This window comes from Musa acuminata, chromosome BXJ3-8, assembly GCF_036884655.1.
Source record: "Musa acuminata AAA Group cultivar baxijiao chromosome BXJ3-8, Cavendish_Baxijiao_AAA, whole genome shotgun sequence".
Classification (NCBI taxonomy): Eukaryota; Viridiplantae; Streptophyta; class Magnoliopsida; order Zingiberales; family Musaceae; genus Musa; species Musa acuminata.
The window spans coordinates 28,487,501-28,498,624 of NC_088356.1; positions in this window are offsets into that span (position 1 = coordinate 28,487,501).

The window sequence follows — 11,124 nt, forward strand, 5'->3', positions numbered from 1 at the left end:
ATGTCACACGTGCCATCACCCACATGATTGGCTTGGAGGGTACCAATGACTAGCAGTCGCAACCTTGCTATGTGGATCACCGCTAGAGAGGAGGATGATTGACCTTCTTCACCCTCTCCTAGAAATATACAGGGATTCAAGGATATACGATCTCCCTAGGTAACACAATATTTCATATATGCAGTTTTAAGTTTCACCGTTTTTTGCGTATCGATTTTCGCACGACAACGAATACATCGATGGGAAATATGGAGATTTTGTCTTTTAATATTCTTTCACTGTGCATGTGATGCCACCCCCTAGATTTCCCTACACCTAGTAGGGCTGTGTTGAGGGTAGCCAGCATGCACGACTGTTTGGGGGAAAACGGGCATGGAAATATAGGGAATAAGAGTCGCTCAGAAGAGCGGGCATCTGAGTTGGCATTTAAAGGAATGGCCAACCCTTAGCGCATGAGGCACCACGAGAACAAGCAAGCTTGGAAGAATGCATAGCGCACAAAGGTTAGGATGGCTGAGTTCGAGCTACAGCTTAACATTGACAACCATACTTGATGGTACTCGAGGCAAGCAAGGCCGCTTAGCAAAAGATGAGACCTTGTAAGGTGGAACATGTTGTTTAGTGATCAAAAGAATTGTGCAAAGCTCACATAGGTAAGGGAATTGCTAACTCGAAGGATTTTGTACTCATGCAAGGGCTTATATATGGATGATAATATTTGTGGCCATCCTAAGGCGACCGAAACTCGGCGCTATAGAGTATTGAAACTTTCTTTTTGGCATGAGAAGAATACATCCATAGGAGGTTGAAGTGTGCTGTGAGTTTAGTATGTTGTTAGGTCTTGAGGGGTATAGCGGGGCCTATATTTATGTGGAGTCACAATCTAGCAAGTGTGTTTACAGGAGGCAGAACAATGCACAATTTATTCAGTAAGGCAAAGTAGTCCAAGGGGATGGTGGTCTCCAAAACTTTCAAAGGGAAGGAAATGAAGAGAGATGTTACTCTAATGTGATAGATATCTAGGAGGGATAAGTCTCTGCTCTTCAGAGGGAGAATCATATACAACGGACCACACATGTTAAGGAGGAGTACCTCAAAACAACTCCACAAAGCTCAATAGACCGAATGAGCGGTGAGGAGTCATCGTATGATCTCGCTTGAGAAAATGCATTGGGGAATGCATTGAGAGATCAAGTGGGAGAGCGAACTAAGACAACACAAATGAAGGTACACTTGGAGTCGATATGGAGATCAAACTCAATGGAGGGCTAACTTATGGAATGGTGGGCATGAGGACCATCATCAACTCAATGCAAATCGACGAGCGGAGCAACTTGGGTGTAACTTGGCGAAGTACCCAAGCCGCATGAAGGAGTCAACATAGAAGATGAAACATGGAGAATGCGAAGGCACAGAGCTTTCCTTGACTAGAGGTCAAGGACATGAACTCTTGCAGAGGTAAGAGCGGGATCATGTCATTCCATGGGTCCTTTAATCTGATAGAGTGGACTCATCCTGCATGGTGTGAAAGACGAAGGGAGTTTCTAGGCACATGCACCTTATCTCGAAGAAGCATATGATGGAAGAACCAATGTGACTCAATTTATGGAGGCGAAGTTGGGTTCAGAAGATCTTGGCACAAGGCAAGAGGATACGAAGGTGGGTACTTTTAAAGAATATGCCACAATGCTGCCATTTAAGTTGCTATGAAGGAAGTGGTATGCAACGGGCCATTTAAGTTGCCATGAAGGAAGCGGTGCACAATAGAGATTGTGTTGGTAGGGGTAGAGGCCCAGGACCTAGACAATGGTGCACTAAATTTAGCGAAGTTGGTGGACTTCGGGAGCTACTATGCGACAGACTATTCTAGAGCTGTGCTCATTTGGGTGTGACCCAAGAGCGGGTGGATGAAGGTTGATTGCCAAATGAGCGAACACAATCGAAGGTGGAAGAGGCCCTGTGATGTGTTAGTAAAGGTTACACATAGAGCGATCACAATCCGAGTTCATCCCATAAGTATCAGAATGCAATGGAGATGTCACCAGGAGGTGGCATGATACAATGGATCGTGGTGGAATAGTTCGTGATAATACAATACACACGAATCTAGTCCCGCAAGGGACTAGATCATATAGAGGTATAATCGGGAGTTACTAGGAGCTCTACTTCGATGAACAACATGACGATAAGAAGGGCCATGGATTCAAGGAGTGAAGGTTATGGTACCATAGAGGTGGGTCTTTCATGCGTGTATCAAATTTTACATCGGATGAAAGTCTTGGTCATCAGCATATGGGGGCTATGTACCCCCGAGGGAAAAGTCCAAATGCAAGTACCAATAAGTCCCATGAGGGGGGGGGGGGGGGGACTTGATCATGTAGAGGTATGATCAGAGCGGCTGAAGAGTTAGGCTGCTCTAGAGCTCATATTCGCTTAAGGGAGCCCGATAAGTTAGAGGACAAGGCTGAGTAAACAAACGTTGCTACCAAGGAAGCTAAGGAGGACAGAATCGATGCGAACCCTGCAACATAATGGCGGAAGTCATGCATGGGAGTTACAATCTATCTTTTCATCGACTAAGGAGAATTTCTTGGAGAATATAGAGGTATTGAATTAAAGAGTCGAAAGGGATGAGGAAGTGACGACGAGTCCAAAGGGACTTAGCTACCCAAGACTAAACATCGATTAGAATGGAGATAGACTCGGATAAGTGCCACAATGCCATAGAGGTAGATCTACCGATCATAAAGAAAGGGATATAGATACGAGACAACGAATAGTAGGGCCATCGGCATGGCAACGCCATTGTACCATATAGGCGAGATTTTCATGAAGTCATCGATCTCTTACTCTTATAGAGGGAGAGTACTTGGTCGTGAAAGGGGCCAAGGAGGTGGAGAATGAGGAGGTAAACTTCAAGTACCGAGACAAAGCTGGAGGGTAGAGGCCAGAAAACTTCGTAAGTCCGATGTCAACGAGCTTCTCATCAAAATATCCAAAAGTGGAGGACTTCGGGTTGATGCAAGAGTGCTCGACCAAGGAATGAAGTAGGCAGTACACGGTGTTGTACCTTTATGACTTAGAGGAATATGTGGCAAAAATGATAAAGAAGATGGTACAATTCCAAAGGCGACCAGAACTACTAGAGACTTGCTCCAAGTTGGGGTGAAAACTTCTTGTATTTTAGAAGTTTGATGGCATTGAGAAGGTGAATCACAGTAGCTAACTCAACACAAGAAGTGCAAACACTTCAAGTGCTTCAAAAGTGTAAGCAAAGAGCAAACGAAAGCTAGTAACTAGCTCGATGCATGAAGTATAACCCTCGAGAAGGTGGGAGAAGTCAAGTAACCTTTATCTTCTCAACTCTTAAGAGAATGGGTGAAACCAAGTACCACAATTCTCTTATTTATCTAGTAAAGGAACTCTGCACAGATTTAAAGACCCTTTGAAGAAATCTAATGGAAGACAATAGTTATCAAATCATCACAAATGGTGATCGGTGCTATTAAGAGTAGATTGTCTATTTTATTTTCCAATAGAATGTCAATCGAAAGTGAAAGTGATGTAAACCTACTTGGAAGTGACATAAGTGTAAGAAGAGTCGATGGGCAAATTTTGTGGAGGAATGACCCAAAAACTTCAAAAGTTTATGAGGCGATGCTCATTAAAGCTCTAACAAGCATCCACCCAATTCAAGCGGCATAAGACATTTGAGAGACTAGCACACACTAAGGATGATTTTTTTCTTCATTTAAAGGATCCGCAGCAACCAACAGGGATCAACATAACTCAGCCAACCCCACACTAGAGTCAAAGTCATTGGCGAGTTGAAGCAATATGATGGATCAAAAGTTCAACTACTCAATAACAATAGTTGAGAGCAGTTGGGAGCCAAGAGGCACATTATAGTTGGACTAAAAGATTGAATACTCAGTAAAGGCGAGGAGTTGTAACGTCAGCAAAGGCTTCGACAAGGACATCAAAGAAATAAGTGGGGGAGAATGTCATAGACAAAATTATAAACGAAGTGTTCGATGTAATGCTTATGTATGTCTGTATCTTTTGGTTTGTTCATGCTTTGCACAGCATATAGAGGAATGATCAAAGGCTTAACAGTCTCATTTTAGTTGAATTTGATAGCTGTTTTAGGCTTATAAATAAAAATTATATCATGTGGACACTTGTGGGAGATTTTGATCTATAGTGGATCATTTTGGACCCTTTATTATGTGACTATTCAGAGCTTGTAAAGTATGTTTGTAATTTGCATTGGTTATGAAGTGTTTACTAAAATGATTACTTGTGGATCCCGAGTGAGACGCTTTAGTTAACCTAGTTTCTCTTTTGTAGGTCCTAAAGAATCATAGGAGATTTACTAACCTTTGTGAATGGATATGTAAGGGTACCATACGGTTTAGACAAAACCATCAAAATACGTGATAGGTCAACAATCAGACTTCTTATCGTAGAAGATTTGGGCTCCTTTCCTCATGTATTCTTGCCCTTTTTCCTCTCCACTCACTTGTGCGATGTTCCTTGTTCCATTTATAAGAGCCAGGGAAGGTGGAGGGTTCGCTGCCCACAAGCAGAGAGAAGTGTGACCGGATGTGGGTGGTTGCGGCGAGTGGCTGCGCGTGGACAACTGCGGCGATAAAGACTGTTGAGATCTAATTCATAGTTATCTATATAGATTGTTATCATGATCTAGTGGTTACATGATGATTTTAATAACCACTTCAATCATGATCTAGTAGTTATAAGGTAGTTTCAATAACTACCTCATGATCTAGTAGTTATAGGGTGGTTGTCACTAGGTCCTATAAATAGGACCGCAGTTCATGAAGCAAGTAGAGAACAACATAGATAGAGAGTCTGTGTGCATTTGGTATCTTGTAAGTGTTCTTATCAATCCTCCTGTTTTTAATACTGCATCAGTTTTCTTGAGTCAAAGGCTTCTTTTTACTTGCATCGTAGTATTCTGTTTTTTCCTTGCTCCTCCATCCCCAACATTTGTGGTATCAGAGCCTAGTTTCAATCTGAACTGGGCATTATGGCTTTTAACGCCAATTCCATGTCTCAACCCCTTATCCCAATTTTCTCGGGCAAAAGCTATGAATTTTGGAGTATCAAGATGAAGACTCTATTCAAGTCTCAAGATCTTTGGGACTTAATAGAGAATGGATATGCAGATCTAGATGACGAAATCAGGCTGAGGGAGAATAGAAAGAAGGACTCAAAGGCATTGTTCTTCATTCAACAAGCTATACATGAGACGATCTTCTCAAGAATTGCAGTAGCGACAACCTCAAAGCAAGCTTGGTTGATACTTCAAAATGAATTTCAAGGCTCATCAAGGATGATTACGGTAAAACTTCAAACCCTCCGTCGTGAGTTTGAAATTTTGTTCATGAAAAGCAATGAATCGGTGCAAGATTTTCTTTCTCGAGTGACTGAAATTGTTAGTCAAATGAAATCTTATAGTGAACATCTTCCTGATCATATAATTGTTGCAAAAGTTTTGAGAAGTTTAACTCTGAAATTTGATCATGTTGTTGCCGCAATTGAGGAATCAAAAGATTTATCTACTTATTTATTTGATGAACTAATGGGTTCCTTGCAAGCACATGAAGTAAGGTTGAACAGATCACTTGAAAAAAGTGAAGAAAAAGCATTTCAGGTTAAGGGAGAGTCTTCTACTTCAAAAGAAGACAAAAAATCAGTAAGAAGAGGACGTGGCATAGGAGGATTTCGTGGTAGAGGAAATGGAAGAGGAAGAGGATACTTTGATGAACAAGGGCAATCAAATTATGATCAAAAAAATTATAAAAGTGGAATTCAATATCACTATTGTAAAAAGTTTGGTCACATGAAGGCAGATTGCTGGAAAAGAGAAAAGCAAGCAAGCTATATGGAGAAAAATGAAGAAAATAGTAAGTTGTTTATGACTCATTCACATGTTCATAATATCTCAAATGATATTTGGTTTCTGGATAGTGGATGTTCTAATCATATGTCAGGCATAAAATCAATATTTAGAGATATTGATGAAACTCACAAGTTGAAAGTTAGACTTGGAGATAGCAAGCAAATCCAAGTGGAAGGGAAATGAACAATTAAGGTGAAGACAAATCAAGGGAAGGTAAAATACCTTGATAAAGTTTTCTTTGTTCCTACTTTATCACATAACTTGTTTAGTGTTGGACAATTAGTAGATGATGGATATTCAGTAATATTTGATGATGGTTCATGCACTATTAGAGATAAAAAATCTGGTTTGATTATAGTAAATGTTTGCATGACACAAAACAAGATGTTTTCACTTGATGTGTTAAATATTGAAAGGTATGCGCTTATCACAACTCAAAATAATGAGTCTAGTTTATGACATTTAAGATATGGACACCTTAACATTAAAGGTTTAAGGTTGTTAAGTCAAAAAGGAATGGTTTTCGAATTGCCCAAGATTAATACACTTATGTATGTGAAGGATGTATTTATGGGAAACAAAGTAAAAAACTATTTCCTATTAGAAAAGCATGGAGAGCATCTAATTGTCTTGAATTAATTCATGCTGACTTATGTGGACCTATGAATACAAAATCATTTGGTGGAAGTCAATATTTTTTATTATTTACAGATGATTATAGTCGCATGAGTTGGGTATATTTTTTGAAATTGAAATCTGAAACATTTAATAATTTTCGAAAGTTTAAGGCACTTGTAAAAGACAAAGTGATAGATATATAAAGACACTTCGGACAGATAGAGGTGGTGAATTTTTATCTAATGAGTTTAATTCTTTTTGTGAAGAAAATGGTATTCATAGAGAATTGACAGCACCATATACACCGGAGCAAAATGGTGTAGCTGAACGTAAGAATCGGACTATCGTTGAAATGGCAAGAAGTTTGCTTAAAGGAAAACATCTTCTAAATCAATTTTGGGCAGAAGCAGTTGCAACAGCAGTTTATTTGTTGAATATTTCACCAACAAAGGCTGTTATGAATCGAACTCCTTTTGAGGCTTGGTATGGTATGAAACCAAGTATTAGACATCTAAGAATTTTTGGTTGTATTGCTTATGCTTTGGTGAATTCATAAAATCATCACAAGCTTGATGAAAAATCAGAGAAATACATTTTAATTGGTTATTCTTTACAATCGAAAGCATATCGATTATATAACCCTGTTAGTGGCAAAGTTATTATTAACAGAAATGTTATGTTTGATGAAAGGGCAAGTTGGAATTGGGAGACCAATAAAGGTGAAACACAAATGCAGATTCCAGCAGAACTAGACACTCCGCAGAATCAAGTGACAGATCTTGCTCCAACAAGTTCAACGTCAACCTCACCCAATAGTAGTTCAAATTCGGATTCCTGAGATGAAACCCCTCCAAGAAATTTTAGATCACTGACAGAAATTAATAACTCAACATTTGCTATGTTTATTTAATATCCGACAAATTTTGAGGAAGCAGTTAAAAAAGAGGAATGGAGAAAAGCAATGAAGGAAGAAATCAAGTCAATTGAGAAGAATGAAGCTTGGGAGCTAATGGATCTACCGAAAGAAAAGAAAGCGATTGGATCAAAATGGGTATTCAAAACAAAGTTTAAATGCAAATTATTTGGTTGTGCAGGAGCTTTAGATGATCGAAAGAGTACTTCAGGCAAGTGGAGTCATAACAATGAAGTATTATGGAACGGATGAACAAGTTGCGGATATCCTCACCAAATCACTTCCAGTTCGAAAGCATGTTTATTTTATGTCGCAAATTGGTGTATGCAACTATGAATCAAGGGGAAGTGTTGAGATCTAATTCATAGTTATCTATCTAGATTGTTATCATGATCTAGTGGTTACATAATGATTTCAATAACCACTTCAATCATGATCTAGTAGTTATAAGGTGGTTTCAATAACTACCTCATGATCTAGTAGTTATAGGGTGGTTGTCACTAGGTCCTATAAATAGGACCGCAGTTCATGAAGCAAGTAGAGAAAAACATAGATAGAGAGTCTGTGTGCATTTGGTATTTGTAAGTGTTCTTATCAATCCTCCTGTTTTTAATACTACATCAGTTTTCTTGAGTCAAAGGCTTCTTTTTACTTGCATCGTAGTATTCTGTCTTTTCCTTGCTCCTCCATCCCTAACAGATCGCAACAACGTGTATCGTGACTCGCAAGCGACTGCTGCGAGCAGCACGCGGCCGACTGCGGTATGTGGGTCGTGGTGAGGACGACGGCATCATAGGCGAGAATTGCAGAGGGGTGGCACTGGCTTTGTCATGAGTGGCGGTTGACAGGGGCACGCGATAGGCGACGACAACGTGAAATGCACCCGCCTGCAATGGTGTGAGTTAGAAGCACAGGCACGCGATGGGGGCTACACAGCGAGGAATGTAGATAGTGTGTGTGAAACCTTCACGTGAGGGGAATGTGCTGTGTGAACGGAGGCTCAGGGTGCAGCTGCAGAGAGGAGCGCAGGTGGGGGCCGGTGAGAAGTTGAGTTCAGTTAAAATCCTTAGTTGATTTGATTGAGCCCAAATCTCACTCAAATTTAAGTTATTTTCTACAAATTCTCCTCCTTGATGAAAAATTGGTATAGTTCAGCTAGAAAATTTGATCTTTTCTTCTCCCAAAAATGCCCCATAAGACATTAAGCTGCCCCATAAGACATTAAGCTGAAGGTCGATGTAGGTTCACCAAATTCAAGTAGTGCTCGAATGTAGCCAAAGTAAGCGACTTCATCAACATCTCCGTCGGCTTGTGAGCTGTATCAATTTTACGAAGAAAAATCTTTTTTTTAATGATTACTTCACAAATAAAATGATACTTCACATATTGCTTAGAAAAAAAAAACCATGCTTTTACTATCACTTTGCTCAATGACATCTTCTTTAAATTCTTTTATTAAAATTTTCAATCAAATTGCTTCATTCATTGCTTCAGTTACTACCATATATTTTACCTTGATGGTTGAAAATGTAATAGTAGATTGGGGCCCAGTTTTCCAACTCTTGGGCACCACCTACATTAAAGATGTATATAGGCGATGTTGGGCTGACAGTCCAAAGTGGGTTCAGCCCATGGTAGGCTTTATCAGCCCACACCCCTTTGACCTAATCCTAATTAACATTAGGGGGGATATGTGGTGGCTACGAAAAACTACATAAATATGGCAGCAACAAGGGCAACAATGTGGTGATCCTTGTAGCAGCAAAAGGGAGGAGAAAAAGGTAGAAAAGGAAGAGAAAGAGAAAAAAGAAAATAAAGACAACGTAGAGAGACTATTCTCAATCATCCAGCAGTATTCTCATCTCAGGTTACATCAAATCTACAGTAGATTCTTACTGTGATTACTTGGGGAGAATTTAGATATTGAGCATAGTGACGTGGTCCTTGTATCAGAGTTATTCTTTTGTGATTATTGCTAGGGTTTTGGGCAAGAGATTGAGATTTGTATATTCATTATTATTATTATAGTGGATTATCTCTAGTTTGCCCTGTGGTTTTTACCCTTCACATTAAAGGGGCTTTCCACGTATATCTTGGTGTTCTATTTGATTGTGATTTCATTTAATTTCGATGCATATTATGGTCTTCTAGTACTTGTTCGTATACAAAGGTTATTCCGCATTATATCCCATCAACTGGTATCAGAGCAGGATTTTGGTGATTTAATTTTGTATTTGAACATGGAGGCTAGTAAGTTTCTCGCATGATTAGTTTGAATGGAAATAACTGGATGATAAAAAAACTAAGAATGGAAGATCTCTTGTATTGCAAAGATTTGTATGGACCTTTGCAGGGGGATAGTGCAAAACCCATAACTATGACAAATGATGAGTGAAAGAGGTTAGATCAAAAACAATTGAGTTTATTTAACAGCGGCTTGATGATAGTGTCTTTCACCATGTTTCTACTGAAATTTCTACATATTCTCTTTGGAAAAAGTTGAAAAGTCTCTATGAAAGAAAAACAACCGGCAGCAAAGTTTTTTTTATCAGAAAACTTGTGAACCTAAAATATAAAGAGGGTGCTTCTATTGCTGAGCATTTAAATGAAATACAGAGTATTACTAACCAGTTATCCTCTATGAAAATGTCTCTTGATGATGAGTTGTAGACATTGTTACTTCTCATTTCATTACTAGAAAGTTGGGAGACACTAGTGGTTTCCCTTAGTAATTCTGCATCAGATGGTATTGTCATCATGAGTCAAGCAACAAGTAGTTTGTTGAATGAGGAGTTGAGAAGAAAGAGCTTAGCAACATCTTAGAATGATTCACAGGCACTTATCTCAGAAAACAGAGGAAGGTCAAAGTCTAGAAGCAGTTCACGCATGAGTAGAAGCAAGTCAAGATCAAGAAAAGATATTATTTGCTATAACTATGGTGAGAAAGGACATTACAAGAACCAATGTAAGCAACGTAAGAAGAGCAAGAAAAAGGGAAAAGAAGTGGAGTCTATAGAGTCAAAAGATAATATCACAGCTATAGAGCTATAGTGCAGGGTTTTTATTATTTGATTTTGTCTCATTCTGATGATATTTTTTCTTTTGTGTGTCAAGATCTTGAGTGGGTGATTGACACAAGTGCTTCTTATCATGCTACACCACGGAGGGAATTTTTTGCTACCTATAGGTCTAGAAATTTTGGTATTGTCAAGATGGGCAACTATGGCACAGCAGACATCATTGGCATGAGTGATATCCATTTAAAGACCAACCTTGGCTGCAAGTTTGTGCTTAAGGATATAAGACATATGGTTGACTTGAGGCTGAATTTAATTTCAGTTGGAAGGCTAGATGATGAAAACTATGATAGCAGATTTCACAGAGGGCAATGGAAGCTTAGTAAAGGTTCTCTTGTTATAGCTAGTGGAAAGAAATGTCATACTTTATACAGGTTGCAGGGTAAAGCTTATGGTGAGCAGTTAAATGTTACAGAGAAAGACTTCAGCATGGAGTTATGGCATAGGTGACTGGGACACATGAGCGAGAAGGGACTACAAGCTCTTTCCAAGAGAGAGGTATTGCCAGACCTCAAATGTATACATCTGAACCCTTATATTGATTGTTTGGCTGGTAAACAACATAGAGTTTCATTTGCTAGTCCTGCTTT